We start from the raw sequence: 22,310 nt of genomic DNA, 5'->3' as shown, positions 1-22,310 counted from the left end.
GTCTGAAGTGGGTCTCTTGTAGACAGCATATATAAGGGTCTTGTTTTTGTATCCATTCAGCCAATCTGTGTCTTTTGGTGGGAGCATTTAGTCCATTTACATTTAAGTAATTATCGATATGTATGTTCCTATTCCCATTTTCTATATTGTTTTGGGTTCGTTATTATAGGTCGTTTCCTTCTCTTGTGTTTCTTGTCTAGAGAAGTTCCTTTAGCATTGTTGTAAAGCTGGTTTGGTGGTGCTGAACCTCTCTCAGCTTTTGCTTGTCTGTAAAGGTTTTAATTTCTCCATCAAATCTGAATGAGATCCTTGCTGGGTAGAGTAGTCTTGGTTGCAGGTTTTTCTCCTTCATCACTTTTAGTATGTCCTGCCACTCCCTTCTGGCTTGTAGGGTTCTGCTGAGAGATCAGCTGTTAACCTTATGGGGATTCCCTTGTGTGTTATTTGTTGTTTTTCCCTTGCTGCTTTTAATATGCTTTCTTTGTATTTAATTTTTGACAGTTTGATTAATATGTGTCTTGGCGTATTTCTCCTTGTATTTATCCTGTATGGGACTCTCTGTGCTTCCTGGACTTGATTAACTATTTCCTTTCCCATATTAGGGAAGTTTTCAACTATAATCTCTTCAAATATTTTCTCAGTCCCTTTCTTTTTTTTCTTCTTCTTCTGGAACCCCTATAATTCGAATGTTGGTGCGTTTAATGTTGTCCCAGAGGTCTCTGAGACTGTCCTCAGTTCTTTTCATTCTTTTTTCTTTATTCTGCTCTGCAGTAGTTATTTCCACTACTTTATCTTCCAGGTCACTTATCCGTTCTTCTGCCTCAGTTATTCTGCTATTGATCCTATCTAGAGTACTTTTAATTTCATTTATTGCGTTGTTCATCGTTGCTTGTTTCATCTTTATGTCTTCTAGGTCCTTGTTAACTGTTTCTTGCATTTTGTCCATTCTACTTCCAAGATTTTGGATCATCCTTACTATCATTATTCTGAATTCTTTTTCAGGTAGATTGCCTATTTCCTCTTCATTTGTTAGGTCTGGTGGGTTTTTATCTTGCTCCTTCATCTGCTGTGTGTTTTTCTGTCTTCTCATTTTGCTTATCTTACTGTGTTTGGGGTCTCCTTTTTGCAGGCTGCACGTTCGTAGTTCCCGTTGTTTTTGATGTCTGTCTCCAGTGGCTAAGGTTGTTTCAGTGGGTTGTGTAGGCTTCCTGGTGAAGGGGACTAGTGCCTGTGTTGTGCTGGATGAGGCTGGATCTTGTCTCTCTAGTGGGCAGGTTCACGTCTGGTGGTGTGTTTTGGGGTGTCTGTGGCCTTATTATGATTTTAGGCAGCCTCTCTGCTAATGGGTGGGGTTGTGTTCCTGTTTTGCTAGTTGTTTTGGCATAGGTTGTCCAGCACTGTGGCTTGCTGGTCGTTGAGTGAAGCTGGGTGCTGGTGTTAAGATGGAGGTCTCTGGGAGATTTCCGCCATTTAATATTATGTGGAGCTGGGAGGTCTCTTGCTGACCAGTGTCCTGAAGTTGGCTCTCCTACCTCAGAGGCAGAGCCCTGACTCCTGGGCTGGAGCACCAAGAGCCTTTCATCCACACGGCTCAGAATAAAAGGGAGAAAAGTAGAGAGAATTAGTAGAAGTATGAGGAAAGAAAGAAGGAAAGGAGGAAAGGAAGGAAGGAAGAAAGAAGCAAAGAAGGAAAGAAAGGAGGGAGGGAGGGAGGGAGGAAAGAAGGAAGGAAGGAGGGAAAGAAGGAGAAAATGTAGAGAGAATTAGTAGAAGTATGAGGAAAGAAAGAAGGAAAGGAGGAAAGGAAGGAAGGAAGAAAGAAGCAAAGAAGGAAAGAAAGGAGGGAGGGAGGGAGGGAGGAAGGAAGGGAGGAGGGAAAGAAGGAGAAAATGTAGAGAGAATTAGTAGAAGTATGAGGAAAGAAAGAAGGAAAGGAGGAAAGGAAGGAAGGAAGAAAGAAGCAAAGAAGGAAAGAAAGGAGGGAGGGAGGGAGGGAGGAAGGAAGGAAGGGAGGAGGGAAAGAAGGAGAAAATGTAGAGAGAATTAGTAGAAGTATGAGGAAAGAAAGAAGGAAAGGAGGAAAGGAAGGAAGGAAGAAAGAAGCAAGAAGGAAAGAAAGGAGGGAGGGAGGGAGGAAGGAAGGGAGGAAGGAGGGAAAGAAGGAAAAAAGAAAGAAAGAAGATACAGTAAAAATAAAATAAAGTATAATATAGTTATGAATTAAAAATATTTAGAAAAAAAAAAGGGCCGGATAGAACCTTAGGACAAATGTTGGAAGCAAAGCTATACAGAGAAAATCTTACACAGAAGCATACACATACACGTTCACAAAAAGAGGTAAAGGGGGAAAAATCATAAATCTTGCTCTCCAGAGACCACCTCCTCAATTTGGGGTGATTCGCTTGTCTAAAGGAGGGAAGGAAGGAAGGAAGGAAAGAAAGAACGAAGGTAAAGTATAATAAAGTTATTACAATTAAACTTAATTATTAAGAAAAAGAATTTTTAAAAAAAATCATGGACGGATAGAGCCCTAGGACAAATGGTGGAAGCAAGAGTATACAGACAAGATCTCACACAGAAGCATACATGTACACATTCACAAAAAGAGGAAAAGGGAAAAAAATCACAGATCTCACTCCTAAATTCCACCTCTTCAATTTGGGATCACTCCCTGTCTATTCAGGTATTCCACAGATGCAGGGTATATCAAGTTGATTGTGGAGCTTTAATCCGCTGCTTCTGTGGCTGCTGGGAGAGATTTCCCTTTCTCTTCTTTGTTCTCACAGCTCACAGGGGCTCAGCTTTGGATTTGGCCCTGCCTCTGCGTGTAGGTCGCTGGAGGGCGTCTGTTTTTGCTCAGACAGTATGGGGTTAAAGAAGCCGCTGATTCGGGGCTCTGGCGCACTCAGGCCAGGGGGGAGGGAGGGGCACTGCGTGCGGGGCGGCCTGCGGCGGCAGAGGGCCAGCGTGACGATGCTCCAGCCTGAGACCCGCTGTGCGTACTCCCGGGGAAGTTGTCCCTGTATCCCGGGAACCTGGCAGTGGCGGGCTGCACAGGCTCCGTGGAAGAGGGGTGTGGAGAGTGACCTGTGCTCGCGCACAGGCCCCTTGGTGGCGGCAGCAGCAGCCTTAGCGTCTCCCGCCCGTCTCTGGGATCCGCGGTTTTAGCCGCGGCTCGCGCCCGTCTCTGGGGTTCGCGCTTTTATCCGCGGCTCGCGCCCGTCTCTGGGGTTCGCGCTTTTAGCCGCGGCTCACGCCCGTCTCTGGGGTTCGCGCTTTTAGCCGCGGCTTCGCGCCCGTCTCTGGAGTTCATTTAAGCAGCGCTCTTAAACCCCTCTCCTCGCGCACCAGGAAACAAAGAGGGAAGAAAAAGTCTCTTGCCTCTTCGGCAGGTGCAGGCTTTTCCCCGAACTCCCTCCCGGCTAGCCGTGGTGCACTAACCCCTTCAGGCTATGTTCAAGCCGCCCACCCCAGTCCTCTCCCTGCGCTCCGTCCAAACCGAAAACCCGAGCCTCAGCTCGCAGCCCCGCCCGCCCCGGCGGGTGAGCAGACAAGCCTCGTCGGGTTGGTGAGTGCCGGTCGGCACCGATCGTCTGTGCAGAATCTCCCCGCTTTGCCCTCCACACCCGTCGCTGTGCACCACTCCGCGGTCCCCGAAGCTCCCCCCTCCGCCTCCCGCAGTCTCCGCCCGCGGAGGGGCTTCCTAGTGTGTGGAAACTTTTCCTCCTTCACAGCTCCCTCCCACTGGTGCAGGTGCCGTCCTTATTCTTTTTTCTCTGTTTTTTCTTTTTTTCTTTTGCCCTACCCAGGTACGTGGGGAGTTTCTTGCCTTTTGGGAGCTCTGAGGTCTTCTGCCAGCCTTCAGTAGGTGTTCTGTAGGAGTTGTTCCATGTGTAGATGTATTTCTGTTGTATCCGTGGGGAGGAAGGCGATCTCCGCGTCTTACTCTTCCGCCATCTTCCCACAAAACCTCGCAGGAATTTCAAAGAGCCAGAGATTTATCTGGAGCAGTCTGTTGGCGGAACAGCAACGCGGACACTGTTGCGATGCCGGGTACGCTGCCGCAGACAGGCACTGTGCCCTTTGAAGTGTCCAGGTCCCCTTGAGTGGCAGAGGTCTTCCGTTGGCAATCTGTTTGTGGTTCTCGGGGACAGTGCCTTTGGTCTCTGTGAGGTCCTCGGTAGTGTCACTGTGGCAGTGGAGAAGTGCCAGGATCCGTGGGGTAGGTTCAGTGTCATCAAAGCAGGCATGTTACGATCTCTCACCCCTGGTGTACAGTGTCCCCCTGTTTGCACGGTATCTGTGGCTTCCAATAGGGTCGAGTTGCCCCGTGGGCAGGAGGAGGCCACGGAGGACGAGGCTGGCAAGGATTTGTGCGCTTCCTCAAGGTTCAGGGCCTCCAACCCTGCTGGGTGGATGCTAGCGAAACATGGCAGGCATGGTGGCCCAGTTTCGGCTTTGGGGTCTGAACTTGGGTCATGGTTGCTGAAGCCCACCGCTTCCTGTGGTGGACATTCCTATGGGTCCACAGAAAGCGATTTGGCCTAGTTGGCGAGAACTGGCACATAGGCCGAATTCCGTTAGCCCCTTGAGTGGTGCCGGGCTGCATCTTGCCTGGAGCCTGCCTGCAGGTCAGGGTCGGCCCGGCCAGCGGAGGTTGTCTTGCCTCCGGGAGTGCTGGAAGTTGCCCCAAGTGCACATCAGATGTACTACTAGCTGGCCGCTTCTCCAGGTCCACGTATATGCCACACCCACGGCCGGGAGGCAAGTCTGGTTAGGTCTTTGAGCTTTGGTCAGAAGGCTTGGCTGTGGGAGAGCGGGAATCCCTGGCCTACTTCAACAGCCTCCGGGTTGCAGAGTTCGCATTCAGCCTCTTGAAGCCTGAAGGGGTCTTTCTCCATTCAGGGGGGGCTGTGTCCAATGCCAGCGCGCTGTGTATAAACTGTGGCTTTTACGCTTCGGTGTCTCTGCAGAGGGCTTCAGGTACCAACGGAGGCCAAGATGCAGATTGAGCAGAACACAAAGAAGCCCAGAAGCACGTCCTCGTGAGCAGTGACAGTCACGCCCGCGCACACGCGTGAACACGCAAATAGACCCTCTCACATACCGGGCAACGTACGTTCCTAACTTCCTGCAGTCGTGCTTCAGACACACATTAAGTTCTCAGTACGGGTAGAGGTCCTTGGGAAGCAGGGTCCGGGCTCAAGCCCAGGTAAACATTGGCATGAATCACGTTCTCTGAGGACCCCGGTCCAATTCTGAAGACTGCGTGATTTATGTCCACTTCTGAGGTGCAGTTGCTGGGCAGGGGTGGCCGTCAGGAAAGGCGAGAAGACGTTCACGTTGTCTGATGACTGGAGGTGCTAAGGAGAACTGGAAAAGTGAGGTGGGGGCAGGTTGCTAAGCATGGTCCTGGATGACTCAGGAAGGTAGGCGTTCACCCACCCTAAGATGTGCCCCTGGATATTAGGTTTCCCTCAGATGGGCCCAGTGGCTTCAAGAGTAAATTGACTGTTGCTCTTGCAGAGTGGCCTGAGGGCTGTGGATTCCGCAGGGTTTTGGAGTACTAGGAAGTCATGGCTCCTCTGCAGACCAGAATGGCATGCCCGGTTGTGTTGTGCAGCGTCCCAGCACGTGCTTGGATCGATGATGACACCCTTGTATGCATTCCTTGGAAAATCTGAACAAAATGAGTGAGAACACTCTACCGTCTCCTCATCGAGTCTGAGGTCCAGCACGTTTCCTGTCTCGGGCATAGGGGACATTGAGGAGCGAGGTAGGTAACCTGCGTAGAGTTGTGATCCCATTGCCGGAGGCGTGACGCCCAAAGGGTGTCTTGCAGGACGTAGAGAAAATAGATACGCTGATGCGTCTGTGCCGCTCTCCTGGAGGATAGGTGAGTTATGCGCACGTGACCTTTGGGCACTTTGTTACCTTGTTTGGGAATGTGCCAAGCTAAAATTGTTTCTCCCACAGGGCATGATGCGTCCGGCCCGTGAGGAACGCAGGACTTTCGAAGAGCCAGAGATTTATCTGGAGAAGTCTGTTGGCGGTACAGCTACGCGGACACTGTTGCGATGCCGGGTGCGCTGCCGCAGACAGGCACTGTGCCCTTTGAAGCGTCCAGGTCCCCTTGGGTGGCAGAGGTCTTCCGTTGGCAATCTGTTTGTGGTTCTCGGGGACAGTGCCTTTGGTCTCTGTGAGGTCCTCGGTAGTGTCACTGTGGCAGTGGAGAAGTGCCAGGATCCGTGGGGTAGGGTCAGTGTCATCAAAGCAGGCATGTTACGATCTCTCACCCCTGGTGTACAGTGTCCCCCTGTTTGCACGGTATCTGTGGCTTCCAATAGGGTCGAGTTGCCCCGTGGGCAGGAGGAGGCCTCGGAGTACGAGGCTGGCAAGGATTTGTGCGCTTCCTCAAGGTTCAGGGCCGCCAACCCTGCTGGGTGGGTGCTAGCGAAACATGGCAGGCATGGTGGCCCAGTTTCGGCTTTGGGGTCTGAACTTGGGTCATGGTTGCTGAAGCCCACCGCTTCCTGTGGTGGACATTCCTATGGGTCCACAGAAAGCGATTTGGCCTAGTTGGCGAGAACTGGCACATAGGCCGAATTCCGTTAGCCCCTTGAGTGGTGCCGGGCTGCATCTTGCCTGGAGCCTGCCTGCAGGTCAGGGTCGGCCCGGCCAGCAGAGGTTGTCTTGCCTCCGGGAGTGCTGGAAGTTGCCCCAAGTGCACATAAGATGTGCTACTAGCTGGCCGCTTCTCCAGGTCCACGTATATGCCACACCCACGGCCGGGAGGCAAGTCTGGTTAGGTCTTTGAGCTTTGGTCAGAAGGCTTGGCTGTGGGAGAGCGGGAATCCCTGGCCTACTTCAACAGCCTCCGGGTTGCAGAGTTCGCATTCAGCCTCTTGAAGCCTGAAGGGGTCTTTCTCCATTCAGGGGGGGCTGTGTCCAATGCCAGCGCGCTGTGTATAAACTGTGGCTTTTACGCTTCGGTGTCTCTGCAGAGGGCTTCAGGTACCAACGGAGGCCAAGATGCAGATTGAGCAGAACACAAAGAAGCCCAGAAGCACGTCCCCGTGAGCAGTGACAGTCACGCCCACGCACACGCGTGAGCACGCAAATAGACCCTCTCACATACCGGGCAACGTACGTTCCTAACTTCCTGCAGTCGTGCTGTCAGACAAACATTAAGTTCTCAGTAAGGGTAGAGGTCCTTGGGAAGCAGGGTCCGGGCTCAAGCCCAGGTAAACATTGGCATGAATCACGTTCTCTGAGGACCCCGGTCCAATTCTGAAGACTGCGTGATTTATGTCCACTTCTCAGGTGCAGTTGCTGGGCAGGGGTGGCCGTCAGGAAAGGCGAGAAGACGTTCACGTTGTCTGATGACTGGAGGTGCTAAGGAGAACTGGAAAAGTGAGGTGGGGGCAGGTTGCTAAGCATGGTCCTGGATGACTCAGGAAGGTAGGCGTTCACCCACCCTAAGATGTGCCACTGGATATTAGGTTTCCCTCAGACGGGCCCAGTGGCTTCAAGAGTAAATTGACTGTTGCTCTTGCAGAGTGGCCTGAGGGCTGTGGATTCCCCAGGGTTTTGGAGTACTAGGAAGTCACGGCTCCTCTGCAGACCAGAATGGCATGCCCGGTTTTGTTGTGCAGCGTCCCAGCATGTGCTTGGATCGATGATGACACCCTTGTATGCATTCCTTGGAAAATCTGAACAAAATGAGTGAGAACACTCTACCGTCTCCTCATCGAGTCTGAGGTCCAGCACGTTTCCTGTCTCGGGCATAGGGGACATTGAGGAGCGAGGTAGGTAACCTGCGTAGAGTTGTGATCCCATTGCCGGAGGCATGACGCCCAAATGGTGTCTTGCAGGACGTAGAGAAAATAGATACGCTGATGCATCTGTGCCGCTCTCCTGGAGGATAGGTGAGTTATGCGAACGTGACCTTTGGGCACTTTGTTACCTTGTTTGGGAATGTTCCAAGCTAAAATTGTTTCTCCCGCAGGGCATGATGCGTCCGGCCCGTGAGGAACGCAGGACTTTCGAAGAGCCAGAGATTTATCTGGAGAAGTCTGTTGGCGGTACAGCTACGCGGACACTGTTGCGATGCCGGGTGCGCTGCCGCAGACAGGCACTGTGCCCTTTGAAGCGTCCAGGTCCCCTTGGGTGGCAGAGGTCTTCCGTTGGCAATCTGTTTGTGGTTCTCGGGGACAGTGCCTTTGGTCTCTGTGAGGTCCTCGGTTAGTGTCACTGTGGCCAGTGGAGAAGTGCCAGGATTCGTGGGGTAGTGTCAGTGTCAACAAAGCAGATATGTTGCGATCTGTCATCCCTGCTGGACAGTGTCCCCATGTTTGCACGATATCTGTGGCTTCCAGTCAGGGTCGAGCTGCCCCGTGGCAGGCGGCCACAGAGGCCGAGGCTGGCAAGGATTTGTGTGTTTCCTCAGGTTTCAGGGCCGCCAAGCCTGCTGGGCGGGTGCTGGCGAAAGGGCAGTCATGTTAGCCAAGTTTCGGCTTTGGGGTCTGAACTTGGGTCATGGTTGCTGAAGCCCACCACTTCCGTTGGGGGCATTCCTATGGGTCCACAGAAAGTGATTTGGCCTAGTTGCGTGAAATGGCACATAGGCCGAATTCCGTTATCCCCTTGAGTGGTGCCGGGCTGCATCTTGCCTGGAGCCTGCCTGCAGGTCAGGGTCGGCCCGGCCAGCGGAGGTTGTCTTGCCTACGGGAGTGCTGGAAGTTGCCCCAAGTGCACATCAGATGTGCTACTAGCTGGCCGCTTCTCCAGGTCCAAGTATATGCCACACCCACGGCCGGGAGGCAAGTCTGGTTAGGTCTTTGAGCTTTGGTCAGAAGGCTTGGCTGTGGGAGAGCGGGAATCCCTGGCCTACTTCAACAGTCTCCGGGTTGCAGAGTTCGCATTCAGCCTCTTGAAGCCTTGAAGGGGCTCTTTCTCCATTCAGGGGTGGTCTGTGTCCCAATGCCAGCGCTCTGTTGTATAACCTGTGGCTTTTACGCTTCGCTGTCCTCTGCAGAGGGCCTCATGGACACACGGAGACCAAGATGCAGTTTGAGCAGAACACAAAGAAGCGCAGAAGCACGTCCTCGTGGGCAGTGACAGTCACACCCGTGCACACGCGTGAACACACACATAGACCCTCTCACATGCCGGGCAACGTACGTGCCCTAAATTCTTGCAGTCGTGCTGTCAGACAAACATTGTGTTCTCACTAAGGGTAGAGGTCCTTGGGAAGAAGGGTCCGGGACTCAAGCCCAGGTAAACATTGGCGTGAATCACGTTTCTCTGAGTACCCCAGTCAATTCTGATGACTGCGTGATTTATGTCCACTTCTCAGGGGCAGTTGCTGGGCAGGTGTGGCCGTCAGGAAAGGCAAGAAGACTTTCGCCTTGTCTGATGACTGGAGGTGCTAAGGAGAACTGGAAAAATGAGGTGGGGGCAGGTTGCTAAGGATGGCTCTGGATGACTCAGTCCGTTAGGCTTTCACCCACCCTAAGATGTGCCCCTGGATATTAGCTTTCCCTCAGACGGTCCAGTGGCTTCAAGTGTAGATTGACTGTTGCTCTTGCAGAGTGGCCTGGGGGCTGTGGCTTCCGCAGGATTTTAGAGTACTAGGAGGTCATGGCTCCTCTGCAGACCCGCATGGCATGCCCCGTTGTTTTTTGCAGCGTTCTAGCACGTGCTTGGATCGATGATGATACCCTTGTATGCATTCCTTGGAAAATCTGAACAAGATGAGTGAGAAACACTCTACCGTCTCCTCATCGAGTCTGAGGTCCAGCACGTTTCCTGTCTCGGGCATAGGGGCCTGTCAAGAGCGAGGTAGGTATCTGTGTAGAGTTGTGTTACCCATTTCCAGAGGAATGACTCCAAAGGGTGTCTTTCATGAAGTAGAGAACATAGACATGCTGAGGGCCAGCGTCTCCTGCTGACATGCATGCAAACAGCACTCAGGGCTCCAGGACTTGGAGGGGCTCCTCTCTGAAGTCGACTGTGTCTTCCCTAAGCTGGGTCGTCTATGAAATATCAGGTCACTGCTGAAAGACCGTTGAGGCGAATGCGAGGGGGCAGGCTCTCTTGTTGGTCTTCAGATTCTGGAGTGTGTGCTGGTGTAGGCCAGTGAGCTTTGCAGTTTGGAACGGTGTGCTTTGGCCGCGATCCCCCTTTGTGCACGCTGCTTCAGGGTTTAGGTCTGGAAGCCTAAAGGAGCAGGCTTCCCTTCTTGGGGCCTGGAGCATGAGGCCAGGCCTGTGGCCCTACCCTTTCATTGGGTTTGGCGCATTGAGGTTCTTGTGTGTCCAATGGGGCTGTAGTAGTGCGTGGGTGTGGGCTGGGGTTGGGGTGTTGACACAAAGGGGCTGATGGATTAGGTGGTGCCCATGTCAGCTCCTCTACTGCAGCTCCCAGCACAGGTGTTGGCACTAAGAGGGCCATCGTGGAGTGGGGTTAGCACCGAGTGCTGCATTTAAGACTCCGTGATGGCTGTTTCCTGGAGACGAAGGTAAGGCATCATGAGGACGTTTCCTGTGTGATGTCGTGGGATGGTCTGTGATCATTCAGTTGCTAATGCTGTTCATGGTTTCCCAAGGAGGTCTCCTTTTCCTGATGGGTTGGCATCAGCTGCCTATGAAGTGGATGGCTTTCGCTGTTTATGAGGATGCCTGCGATGTAGGTAACCTGCGTAGTGTTGTGTTCCCGTTACAGGAGAAATTATGCCCAAATGGTTTCTTGCGGGACGTAGAGAAGATCGACATTCTGAGGCATCTGTGCCGGTCTTCTTGGGGGTAGGTCAGTTATATGAACACGCTCTTTGGCCACTTTGTTCCCTCATTTGGGAATGTGCGAAGGGAAAGTGTTTCTCCCAGAGAGCATGACATGGCCGGCCCATGTGGCACACAAGCCTTTCGAACAGCCAGAGGTTTATCTGGAGCAGTCTATTGGCGGGGCAGAGATGCGGGCACTGTTGTGTTGCCAGGTGCGCTGCCATGGGCAGCCACTCTGCCTTTTGAAGCTTGCATGTCCCCTCACGTGGCAGAGGTCTTCCATTGGCAATCTGTCTGTGGTTCTCGGGGACAGTGCTTTTGATCTGTGTGAGGTCCTCTGTAGTGTTGCTGTGGCAGTGGAGAACTGCCAGAATGCATGGGGTGGGATTGGCGTCATTAAAGCAGACATGTATGCACTCTGTGTTCCTTGGTGTACAGTGACCCCGTGTTCACAAGGTGTCTGCGACTTCATGTAAGGGCGAGTCACTCTGCGGGCAGGAGAAGGTCACTTAGGACGAGGCTGTCAAGCATTTTATCTTTTCCTCTGGGTTCAGGGCCGTGAAACCTGCCGGATGGGCGCTGGCGAGACGTGCTCGGGAAGATGGCCTAGGTTCCCTCATGGGGTTCCAACCTGGGTCCTGGTTGGTACAGTACACCACTTACCGTGATGGACATTCCCATGGGTCCTCAGAACGTGATTTGGTCTAGTTGGCGAGAATTGACATTTAGACTGTATTTCGTCAGCCCTTTGAGTGGTGCTAAGCTGCACTTGCCTGTAGCCAGCTGCAGATCGGTGTTTGCCTGCCCATCAGAGACTCCCTTGCTTCCGGAAGCACTGGGAGTGGCCTCAAGTCCACATTAGGTGTAGACTATTAGCTGGCAGGATCTCCATGTCCACATACATGTGACATCCACTGCCAGGAGGCAGGTCTTTTCCAGTCTTTGTGCTTTGGTCAGAAGCCATGGCTATGGGAGAGCGGGAGTCTGTGGCCTATTTCAACAGCTCCTGTGGGTCAAAATTCGCATGCGGCCTCCTGCAGCTGACAGGGGTCTTTCTCATTTCTGTTGGGGGTCCAACCAGGGTGTTGTGTATAAACTCTGGTGTTTACTGTTGGAAGCCTCTGCAGAGGGCCACAGGGACACACAGAGAGCAAGACGCATATTCAGAGGCACACACAGTATACACAAGTGCGTCCTCGTGCGCAGTCGAAGTCACGAATACACACATACAGCATCTCACACACTGGTCAGTGTACGTGTCTAACTTCCTACAGATATGCTGTGAGACACAAATCAATACTCAGTAAGGGATAGAGGTCCTTGGGAAGCAGGTTCAGAGCTGAAGCCCAAGTAAATATTCACATGGATCATGTTCTCTGAGGACCCCCGGTCCACTTCTGAAGCCTCAGTGATTTGTGTCCACTCCTCAGGTGCAGTTGCTCAGCAAGGCTGGCTGGCGGCAAAACAAGAAGACTTTCATATGGTCTGATGACTGGATGTGCCAAGGACAACTGGAAAAAGTGAGGCGGGCACATGTTGCCAAGCATGGTCCTGGATAACTCAGGATGGTAGGCATTCACTCACACTAAGATGTGCCATGGGACATTAGGTTTTCCTCAGATGGGCCCAATGGCTGCAAGAGTGGATTGATTTTTGCTTTTGCTGAGTGGCCTGAAGACTCTGGATTCCCCAGGCTCTTGCAGTACTCCAGGGTCATGGCTCCTCTGCAGAGTACTGCAGCCTGTCCGGTTACATTCTGCAGCTTCCCAGCATGTGTTTGGATCGATGATGACACCCTTGTATGCATTCCTTGGAAAATCTGAACAAAATGAGTGAGAACACTCTACCATCTCATCGAAACTGAGGTCCAGCATGTTTCCTCTCTTGGCGGTAGGGCACAGATAATGTGAACAAATTGGAAGATATGAACAAAATGAGTGAGAACACTCTACCGTCTCTTCATAGAATCTGAGGTCCAGCACATTTCCTCTCTCGTGGGTAGGGCACCATTAGGAGTGAGGGCCATCATCCCTTCGTGACACGCATGCAAACACCATCCAGGGCTCCAGCATTGGAGGAGCTCCTGTTTGAGGGTGGACCATGTCTGCACATAAGCTGGGTCATCTGTGAATCCCATGTCCCTGCTGAAAGGCCATTGAAGGAATGCGAGGTGGCAGTCTCACCTGCTGGTCTTCAGAGTCAAACTGTGTGCTGATGTAGGCCCAGTGAGCTTGCAGCTTGGGAGGTGTGTTTTGGACAGGATCACGTTTTGTGCATGACGCTTCGGAGGATGCTTCTGGAATCCAAAATGAGCAAGCTTCCCTTGTTGGAGCCTGGAGCCTCCGGCCAGGCCTGTGGCTCTCCCTGTTGTTGTGTTTCACACAGTGAAGTTCTTGAGTGCCCGGTGGGCCTGGAGCAGTGGGTTGGTTTGGGCTGGTGATTGGCGTCGGCCCATTGGAAGGGGCCTGATGGATTAGGCCTCGGTGTTGCCATTGTCAGCTCCTCTACTCCAATTCCCAACACAGTGTTGACATCAAGTTGGTCATCATGGTGTGGAGTGAGGACCGAGTGCTGTATTTAAGCCTGTGTGGTGGCTGATGGACTGGACATAACAGTAAGGCATGATGAGGAGGGGTCCTGTGTGAAGTTGTGGCATGGGCTGTCATCATTGGGTTGTGGGCACTGGCCTCAGCTTACCAAGGATGTATCATGTTCATGATGGGCTGGCATCAGCTGTGTATGGAGGGGATGGCTTTGCCCGCTCATGTGGATGCCGTCAGGTCGGTAACCTGCAGGAGTTGTGATCTCGTTGCTGGAGGAATGACGATGAAAGGGTGTCCTGTAAAGATGATAGACATGCTGAGGCATCAATGCCGGTCTTCTTGGAGGAAGGTGTGTTATGCGAACATGCCCTTTGGCCACTTTGTTTCCTCATATGAGAATGTGCAAAGCGAAAGTGTTTCTCCCAGAGGGCATGACGCGGCCAGTCCATGTGGCCCACAAGCCTTTCGAAGAGACAGAGGTATTTCTGGAGCAGTCCATTGGCAGGGCAGAGATGGGGGGCACAGGTGCTATGCCAGGTGCGCTGCCGTGGACAGCCACTGTGCCCTTTGAAGCTTCCAGGTCCCCTCACATGGCAGAGGTCTTTCGTTGGAAGTCTGTCTGTGGTTCTCGGGGACAGTGCCTTTGATCTCTGTGAGGTTCTTGGTAGTGTCGCTGTGGCAGTTGAGAAGTGCCAGGATGCATGGTGTAGGTCAGTGTCATCAAAGCAGACATGCTTGCGTTCTGTAATCCCTGGTGTAGAGTGTCCCCGTGTTTGCATGATGTCTGTGGCTTCCAGTAGTTTCGGGTTGCCCTGTGGGCAGGAAGAGGTCACATAGGATGTGGCTGTCAAGCGTTTGAGTGATCCCTCCGGGTTCATGGACGCAAAACCTGCTGGCTGGGTGCTGGCAAGTTGTGACCGGGAAGGGGGTCTAGTTTCTGCCGTGCGGTTTGAACGTGGATTATGGTTGCTGAAGCCCACTACTTCCTGTGGTGGGTATTCCCAGGGGTCCACGAAAAGTGATTTGTGCCAGTTGGTGAGAATTGGCAGTTGGACCGAATTTTGTTAGCCCCTTGAGAGGTGCCAGGCTGCTTTTGACCTGCATCCAGCTGTAGATCGGTGTCCACCCGACCATAGGAGGTTCCCTTGCTTCTAGAATTTCTGGGAGGGGCCCCAAGTGCACATCAGATGTGCTATTAGCTGGCAGATTCTTCAGGTCCACGTACATGTGACACCCACGGCCGGGAGGCAAGTCTGTTTAGGTCTTTGTGCTTTGGCCAGAATGCTTGGCTGTGGGAGAGCGGTAGTCCATGGCCTATTTCGACAGCCCCTGTGACTCAAAGTTTGAATTCAGCCTCTTGGAGCTAATAAGGGTCTTTCTTCATTCAGTGGGGAGGGGGTCCAAAGCCAAGGCGCTGGAGGTCAAAGTTCGCATGTGGCCTCTTGAAGGTGATAGAGGTCTTTCTCCATTCAGTTGTAGGGTCCAAAGCTAGTCTTCCTCATATAAACTTTGGCCTTTACTGTTCACAGTCCCTGCAGAGGGCCACAGGGACAGACAGAGACCAAGACGCGGATTCAGAGGCACTCACTGAAACCCGCCAGCCCGTCCTTATGCGCAGTCACAGAAAGACACATGCACATGCGTGAACACACACAAACACCGTCTCACACACAGGCCAACATACGTGCCTGAGTTCGTGCAATTGTGCTGTCAGACATGCATTCTGTTCTCAGTAAGGGATAGAGGTCCTTGGGAAGCAGGTTCAGGCATCACACCCAGGTTAATATTCACACATATCATGTTTTCTGAGCACCCCGGTCCAATTCTGAAGCCTTTGTGGTTTCTGTCCACTTCTCTGGTGAAGTTGCTGGGCAAGGCTGGCCGTCGGCATAGAGAAGAAGACCTTCGCATGGTCTGATGACTGGATGTGCTAAGGAGAAATGGAAAAAGTGAGGCAGGGGCATGTTGCTGACCGTGGCCGTGGATAACTCAGGGCAGTAGGCAATCAACCACCCCAAGATGTGCCAACGGATATTAGGGTTTCCTGAGACGGGCCCAGTGGCTGCAATAGTGGATTGCCTGTTACTCTTGCTGAGTGCTCTGAGGGCTGTGGATTCCCCAGGTTTTTCGAATACTCCGGGGTCATGGCTCCTTTGCAGAGCCAAGCGGCCTGCCCTGTTGTGTTGAGCACTGTCCCAGTATGTGCTTGGATTGAAGATGACACCCTTGTATGAATTCCTTGGAAAATCTGAATTAAATGAGTGACAACACTCTACTGTCTCCTCATTGAAACTGAGGTCCAGCACGTTTCCTCCCTTGGGGGTAGGGTACAGTTGGGAGTGGAGGCCAGCGTCCCCTTTTTGACATGCATGCAAACATCACCCATGGTGCCAGCATTTGAGGGGCTCCTGTCTGAAGGTCGACCGTGTCTGCACCTTACCTGAATCGTCTATGAATCCCAGGTCCTTGGTGAAAGGCCAATGACGGATTACAAGGCGGCATGCTGTCTTGCTGGTTTTAGGTGTCGTAGTGTGTGCTGGTCCAGGCCCAGTGAGCCTGCGGCTTGGAGAGTTGTGTTTTGGCCATGTTCCTCTTTGGTCGTGGCACTTTGTGTGGTGTTTGGAAGCCAAAATGAGCCAGCTTCTCTCGTTGTGGCCTGGAGCCCCAGGCCAGGCATATGGCCCTCCCTGTTGTTGCTTTTGCCGCGATGAGTTTCTTGAGTGCCCGGTGGGGCTGGAGCAGTGCACAGGGGTGGGCTGGTGCTGGGTGTTGGCGGAAGGGGGCTGACGGATTAGGCCTCAGTGTTGCCCTTGTCAGCTCGTGTACTGCAACTCTCAGCACAGTGTTGGTGCCAAGTGGGTCATCATGTAGTTGAGTGAGGACCAAGTGCTGCATTTAAGCCTGCATGGTGGCTGATGACCTGGACAGGAAGGTAAGGCATGATGAGGACAGATCCTGTGTGATGTCATGGGATGGGCTGTCATCATTGGGTTGCAGGTGGTCACCTCATCTTGCCTAGTATGTCCCTGAACCGTGAGGGTTGCCATCAGCTGCCTAGGGTGGAGAGGGCTTTTGCGGTCCAAGTGGATGTGTTGTGATTGGTGACCTGTGTCGACTGGGGACCCCTTGCCTGAGGAATGACACCCAAATGGTTTATTGCGGTGGGTAGAAGAGATCTAGTTGCTGAGGAGTTGGGGCTGGCCTCCCTAGGGGGAAGTGAGTTATGCGAACATGCCCTTTGGCCCCTTTGTTCCCTAGTTATGGAACGTGCGAGGAGAAAGTGTTTCTCCCAAAGGGCATGACACGGCCTGCCCAGGTAGCACGCAAGCCTTTCACAGGGCCAGAGGTTTATCTGTGGAAAACCGTGGGTGTGGCAGAGATGGGGGCGATATTGCGATGCCATGGACAGCCAGTTGTGCTCTTTCAGGGTTTCAGTTCCCCTCCCATGGCAGAGGTCCTCCATTTGAAGTCTTTCTGTGATCCTCGTGGATGGCACCTTGGATCTCCGTGAGGTCCTTGTTGGTGTTGGTGTGATGCTGACGAGATTATAGAATGTATGGTGTGGGGTCGACCTCATCAAAGCCGACATGCTTGCTGTCTGTCTTCCGTGGTGCTCAGTGTCTCCCATGTTAGCATGGTGTCTGTGGCTTCTTGTTGTGTCCAATCACCCTGTGGGCAGGAGGAGGGCACGTGGGACAAGGATATCCAGCATCTGAGCATTTCCTCAGGGACCAGAGCCACGAATCCTGCCAGTTGTTTAGCTGGCCAGAACCTGGCCAGGAAGGTGGCCTAGTTTCCTTGTGCAGTTCGACCCTGCATAATGGTGGGTGAAGACCAACACTTTCCATGATAGGCATGCCTGCGGGTCCATGGAAAGTGATTTGGCATAGTTGGCCTTAAGTGGCACCTGGTCTTAAGTCCTTTGGCCCCTTGAGAGGAAGAGGGGCTGCATCTTGCCTGTAGCCAGCTGCAAGGCAGTATCGGCCTGCCCGTGGGAGGTTCCCTTCTTCCCAGAGGTGCTGGGAGTGGCCAGCAAGTGCACATCAGATGTGCTAGGGTAGCTGGCAGGGTCTTCAGGTTTACGTAGATGTTACACCCACAGCCAGGAGGCCAGGCTTGTCTCATCAAGTCTGTGTGCTTTGGTCAGAAGACGGTGCTGTTGGAGAGCAGGAGTCCGTTGCTTATTTCAACAGTCTCTGGGGTCAAAGTTCGCATGCGGTCTCTTGAAGGTAGCAGGGGTCTTTCAACGTTCTGTGGCAGGGCCCGAGGCCATGGCTCTGTGTATAAGTTGTTGCTTTTCTCGTTTGAGGCCTTTACAGAGGGGTACAGGGACACACAGAGGTCCCGACGTTGGTACAGAGGCACACACAGAAACCCGCAAGTGAGTCCTCGTGCGGAGTCACAGTCACACACATGTGCAGTTGTGTGCATGTACACATATACCCTCACACTCGCGGGCCCACCTACATGCCTACATTCCTTCAGTCATGCTGTCAGACACGCATTCACTCCTCCATAAGGGATTGAGGTACTTGGGAAGCAGGTGCAGGGCTTATCCCCAGGTAAATGTTGGCATGAATAGTGTTCTCTGAGTACGCCGGTCCAATTCTGAAGCTTGTGTGATTTCTGTCCACTTCTTAGGTGCAGTTGCTGGGCAAGGCTGGCCATCGGCTAAGACAAGAAGACCTTCACGTGGTCTGATGACTGGAGGTGCAAGGGAGACCTAGAAGAAATGGGGCAGCCCAGGGTGCCGAGCATGGCTGTGGGTCACTCAGGACAGTAGGTATTCTCCCACTCCAAGATGTGCCATTAGATATTAGGGTTTCCTTGGGTGGTCCCAGTGGTTGCAAGCGTGGATTGACTGATCTTAATGCTGAGAGGCCTGGGTAGTGGCGATTCCCCAGGCTCTGGAGCTCTCCAAGGTCACTGGGTTCTCTGCAGACCCATACAGATTCACTGATCTTAATGCTGAGAGGCCTGCCCTTTGGGTTCTGCAGCATCCCAGCACATGCTCGGAACAATGATGTCTTCCTCATATGCATTCCTTGGAAGATCTACAGGAAATGATTGTGAACACCCTACCGTCTCCTTATTGAAACTGAGGTCCACCGTGGCTTCCAGAGGGAATGTAAGGAGAGTGTCATGTTGCAATTGCTGCCTTGGATATCCGCAGTCACATTGTGTGAGTTTAGTTGGCGGGATTCTTGTGGGGAGAAGAACCATTGGGAAAGAGCCTGAGATGCACATCCATGGAGGAAGGCTAGGGAGAGCATGTCATCTCTGGGCACCCAAGTTTAATCAAGCTTCTGTGGTGAGGGTTGGCTCTGGAACCTTGCTGTGAGATGTTTTGATCTGGGGAGAAAGAGAAAGGCAAGGCAAGTGGGAAATAAATGTGACATGGTTGGCTAAGCCCATGGGTGGACTGGTGGGCGGATAGATTGACAATGGGCATAGGGTTCCTGGAACTCCTTTGGGATGCCTTCAGGTGCATTTGAAGGCGTGTATAGGGAAGGATTATGGGTGCACGTTCATGAACCATCCCGCCCTTGGCCTCTCCTTTGTCGATTTGCATCATGGCGGGTCCCTGTGCCAGGTAGTAGTTGCCTTTGTGGCACACTATGGTGTCTTCGCAAGAGGGCCAGTTTGGAGGCCATGGGGTTTTTTGACCCTGTCTGGCCACGTTCACCCTATGTTGAAAATGTGAAGGTGTTCCTCAGGACTCCCCAGCGTCATTTCTGTACCCAGCCCACACACTGTTCCCTGAGGATTAGAGCTCTTCCTGGAGGTCTTTGGGCGCAACCCAGAAACAAGGGATTCGGCTTTCAAGGAGAGCCTGCAGGTTTAAGGGCAGAAGAGTTTTGTGGCACTGGGATCACTTTGTCCTGTCATCCACTGGTGGGCAAACCTGTGGTCTCCGGTGTGCCTGGCCTCAGGCCAGAGAAGTCATGCTGTTTCAAGAGTTCGGGCTGCTGGCTGCGTTTTCTTATTACACGGCTCTGGCTGACACATTGGTTCTGGAGGACCTGGGTCTCAAGCTTTCTCTGAAGTTGTGGCACTGATGGGCCCAGCATGCGAAAATGCAAGGCGTCAAGTGAAGTAAGCCAGTTGCAGCAAGGGTCTTGTCCCGCAACTTTGGGCATCGAAATGGCTCTGATGCCATTCGCTTTCCATATGGTCCAAGTAAAGGGGCTGTGGCTTGGCAGGAGGCCAGGAAGAATGCCAGTTGGTGAGTCCCATTGGTCAGTCCAGGAGTGCCTCGGGTGCCCTTTGTTGCGGGGCCCAGTGAGCCGCTTTTGAAGGAGGTCATCACTTTTGGCTAAGGGCCATTCCCTTCTGGAAAGTAACTGGGACCGCATTTCCCCTTGATTGTGAGTCCATTGTGAGGAAGCATATGTGCCAAGAGCGGGTGTGTTTCCCTGGAGGGCAGTGGGTCTTAGGCTGAGGGGACCCAGTTCCCCTGAGGGTGTCTCAGGGGTTTAGGATGACATCATTATGCTTTGTCGGTGGGGAGGGCACCCAGGGTGGGAATTACAAGACTCGAGACCAGGGGGTTGATGGACTACAGCGCACATTGTCCTGATGGACGCCTGCTCTGAAGGCATCCACGCCCCGATGCTTTCATGTTTGGCTGCTGACACACAGACAAAATGGGCAGCAAATTAAACATAGAGGTGACATAGAGCTCACATGTCTGGGTGGTATCACCCTTTCCCTCCGTGCGCCTGTGCACCCGTGTACCATCCTCAAGCATCTGTGTTTTCTATCGCTCCGAGCCAGGTGGAGTGCCAGGGAAGAAAGGCCAGTGGCAGCATGTGATCCTCTGCATATTCTGTAATACCCAGCGAGTCAAGGAAGACACGGCGAGGCGAGGCGAGGCGAGGCGAGGGAGTCTCAGATGCATGTTGGCATGCAGTCCGTGAGGTTACTGGTGGAACCCTCATTGCAGTAAACTGCACTTCTTTACAAAACATATATGTTTGCCCACGGTACTTTTGCATCGGGGCTGCACCATAATCTTCTGGGGTTTTCCCAGGGAGCACAAGCTCCAATGCTCTGAGACTTGGCTGCAATTCCTGACCCACGTCTCAGTTCTGGGTGCTCCTGAAGGCTGACAAGATTGAGTTCGCTGGCCGTCCTGCGGTGGAGGCTGCGACTTTGCACATCCAGCCTTTGAGCAGGTGCTTGGATTGATGATTACTCCCACAAATGCATTCCTTGGAAATCTGAACAAAATGAGTGAGCAATCCCTACCGTCTCCTCATCAGAACTGAGGTCCAGCACTTGCCTCCCAAAGGGAAAGTAAGGAGAAGTTCATGTTTCATTTGCTGCATTGGGCATCCACAGACACCTTGCTCATGTTGAGGGTAGTGGCATTCTCGTGGGGAGAAGAGCCATTGGGAAAGGTGCCTGGGATGCACATCCATGTGGGAAGGCTAGGGACAGCGTGCCGTCTCGGTGTGCTTGAGTCTAGCCAGGATTGCTGTCCCCTGCCTCAGTTGAGCGTGCAGGTGCCAGAGGAAGTGTGAGCTTGTGGCGGGCCTTGGGCCTGCCATTGAGTTCTACAGGCCTTCCCCACCCCCCGGTCGTTGCTTTGTTCCCTCAAGGAAACAGGTGTCTCTACACTCAGGGTCAGAGCAGGAGTCCTAGCCTAGGCCAGGCTTCTTTGTCACGGTCTGCTTAGGATATGTGATGCAGGAGAGGTGTCTCCTGTTGATCGGGGGAAATCAAATGGGCCACTGTCCCCGGAAGTTGGGCCCAAGCTGATGGCTTCTCCTCGGGTTGTGTCCTCCTTATGTGTTAGTGGGCTGGGGGGCTGGAAAATGCCTTAGGCAATTCCCTGGGAAATCAAGCTTCTGTGGTGAGAGGTTGCTATTGCACCTTGCCGTGAGATGTTTTTATGCAGGCAGAGACAGAAGGGCAAGGTGAGCGGAAAATACCCATGAGTTTCTTGGCTAATCCCTCAGGTAGACTGGTGGGTGGATAGATCACAGTGGGCATAGGGTTCCCGGAAGGCCTTTGTGATGCATTCAGGAGCATTTGGAGGCATGTGCAGGGAAGGAATATGGGTGCACGTTCAAAGACCATCTCACTGTTTTCTTCTCCTTTGTTGATTTACTTCATGGCGGGTCCCTGTGCCGACGAATGGTTGCCTTCGTGGCACAGTCTGGTTTCTTCTCATGGGGGCTGATTTGGAGGCCGTGAGGTGTTTTGTCCCTGTCTGGCCACATTTCCCCTGTGTTGAAGATATGAAGGTGTTCCTCAGGACAACCCAGCATCGTTTCTATACCCGGCCCACATAGCGTTACCTGAGGATTTGAGCTCTTCCTGGAGGTAATTGGGCACAAACATGCGGAAACAAGGGAATCAGCTGCCAAGGAAAGCCTACAGATTTAAGGGCAGGAGAGGATGTGTGGTGCGGGGGCCATTTGGTCCCACCACCAGCTGGTGCAGCGAGCCTGTGGTCTCTGGCATGCCTGGCCTCAGGCCACAGATGTCATGCCAGTTCAAGTGTCCATGCTGTTGGCTGGGTTCTCTTGTTTCACGACTGTGGGTACATTTTGTGCTGGAGGACCTGGGTCTCATGGGTCCTCAGAGGTCATTTCACTGACGGGCTGAGACTGCAAAATTGCAAAAACCCACAGCAAGTTACCCAGTTGCTGCAAGTGTTTGCGCCACAACTTTGGGCATTGGAATGGCTCCGATGCCTTTAACTTTGCGTGTGGGCAAAGGGAAGGTCCCCTGGCTTGGCAGGAGGCCAGGAAGTATGCCTGCTGGTGAGTCACCCTTGGTCAGTCCAGGGATTCCTCAGGTGTCCTTTGTCACGGGTCCCTACGAGCTGCATTTGATGGAGGTCATCACATTCGGCAAAGGGCCATTCGCTTGTGGAAGATCTCAGGGACCACATTTCTCCTTGAGGGTGAGTCCATTGTGAGGAAGTGTATATGCCAAGAGTGGGTGTGTCCACCTGGAGGACAGTGGCTCT

The 22,310-nt window shown here is 52.8% G+C and overlaps 1 long non-coding RNA gene and 7 other non-coding genes across 8 annotated transcripts; all 8 read left to right on the top strand.

Annotated features, from left to right (window-relative positions):
- The first annotated feature begins 5,640 nt into the window (after positions 1-5,640).
- LOC116750109 lies at positions 5,641-5,733 on the top strand. The gene has a single exon (XR_004348839.1). It is a non-coding gene; the product is annotated as a small nucleolar RNA SNORD116 (small nucleolar RNA).
- A 216-nt stretch (positions 5,734-5,949) lies between these two features.
- On the top strand, positions 5,950-7,453 carry LOC116749936. The gene is made up of 3 exons (XR_004348740.1): positions 5,950-6,084; positions 7,005-7,146; positions 7,324-7,453. It is a non-coding gene; the product is annotated as an uncharacterized LOC116749936 (long non-coding RNA).
- A 219-nt stretch (positions 7,454-7,672) lies between these two features.
- On the top strand, positions 7,673-7,765 carry LOC116750108. Its single transcript, XR_004348838.1, has one exon. It is a non-coding gene; the product is annotated as a small nucleolar RNA SNORD116 (small nucleolar RNA).
- Positions 7,766-9,706: 1,941 nt separating this feature from the next.
- LOC116750125 lies at positions 9,707-9,800 on the top strand. Its single transcript, XR_004348854.1, has one exon. It is a non-coding gene; the product is annotated as a small nucleolar RNA SNORD116 (small nucleolar RNA).
- A 2,763-nt stretch (positions 9,801-12,563) lies between these two features.
- Positions 12,564-12,653, top strand: LOC116750115. Its single transcript, XR_004348844.1, has one exon. It is a non-coding gene; the product is annotated as a small nucleolar RNA SNORD116 (small nucleolar RNA).
- A 2,882-nt stretch (positions 12,654-15,535) lies between these two features.
- Positions 15,536-15,628, top strand: LOC116750141. The gene has a single exon (XR_004348869.1). It is a non-coding gene; the product is annotated as a small nucleolar RNA SNORD116 (small nucleolar RNA).
- Positions 15,629-18,341: 2,713 nt separating this feature from the next.
- LOC116750146 lies at positions 18,342-18,434 on the top strand. The gene has a single exon (XR_004348873.1). It is a non-coding gene; the product is annotated as a small nucleolar RNA SNORD116 (small nucleolar RNA).
- A 2,077-nt stretch (positions 18,435-20,511) lies between these two features.
- Positions 20,512-20,603, top strand: LOC116750106. The gene has a single exon (XR_004348836.1). It is a non-coding gene; the product is annotated as a small nucleolar RNA SNORD116 (small nucleolar RNA).
- The last annotated feature ends 1,707 nt before the right edge of the window (positions 20,604-22,310 follow it).

This window comes from Phocoena sinus, chromosome 2 (assembly GCF_008692025.1).
Source record: "Phocoena sinus isolate mPhoSin1 chromosome 2, mPhoSin1.pri, whole genome shotgun sequence".
NCBI lineage: Eukaryota > Metazoa > Chordata > Mammalia > Artiodactyla > Phocoenidae > Phocoena > Phocoena sinus.
This window is presented reverse-complemented; position numbering and strand designations above follow the sequence as displayed.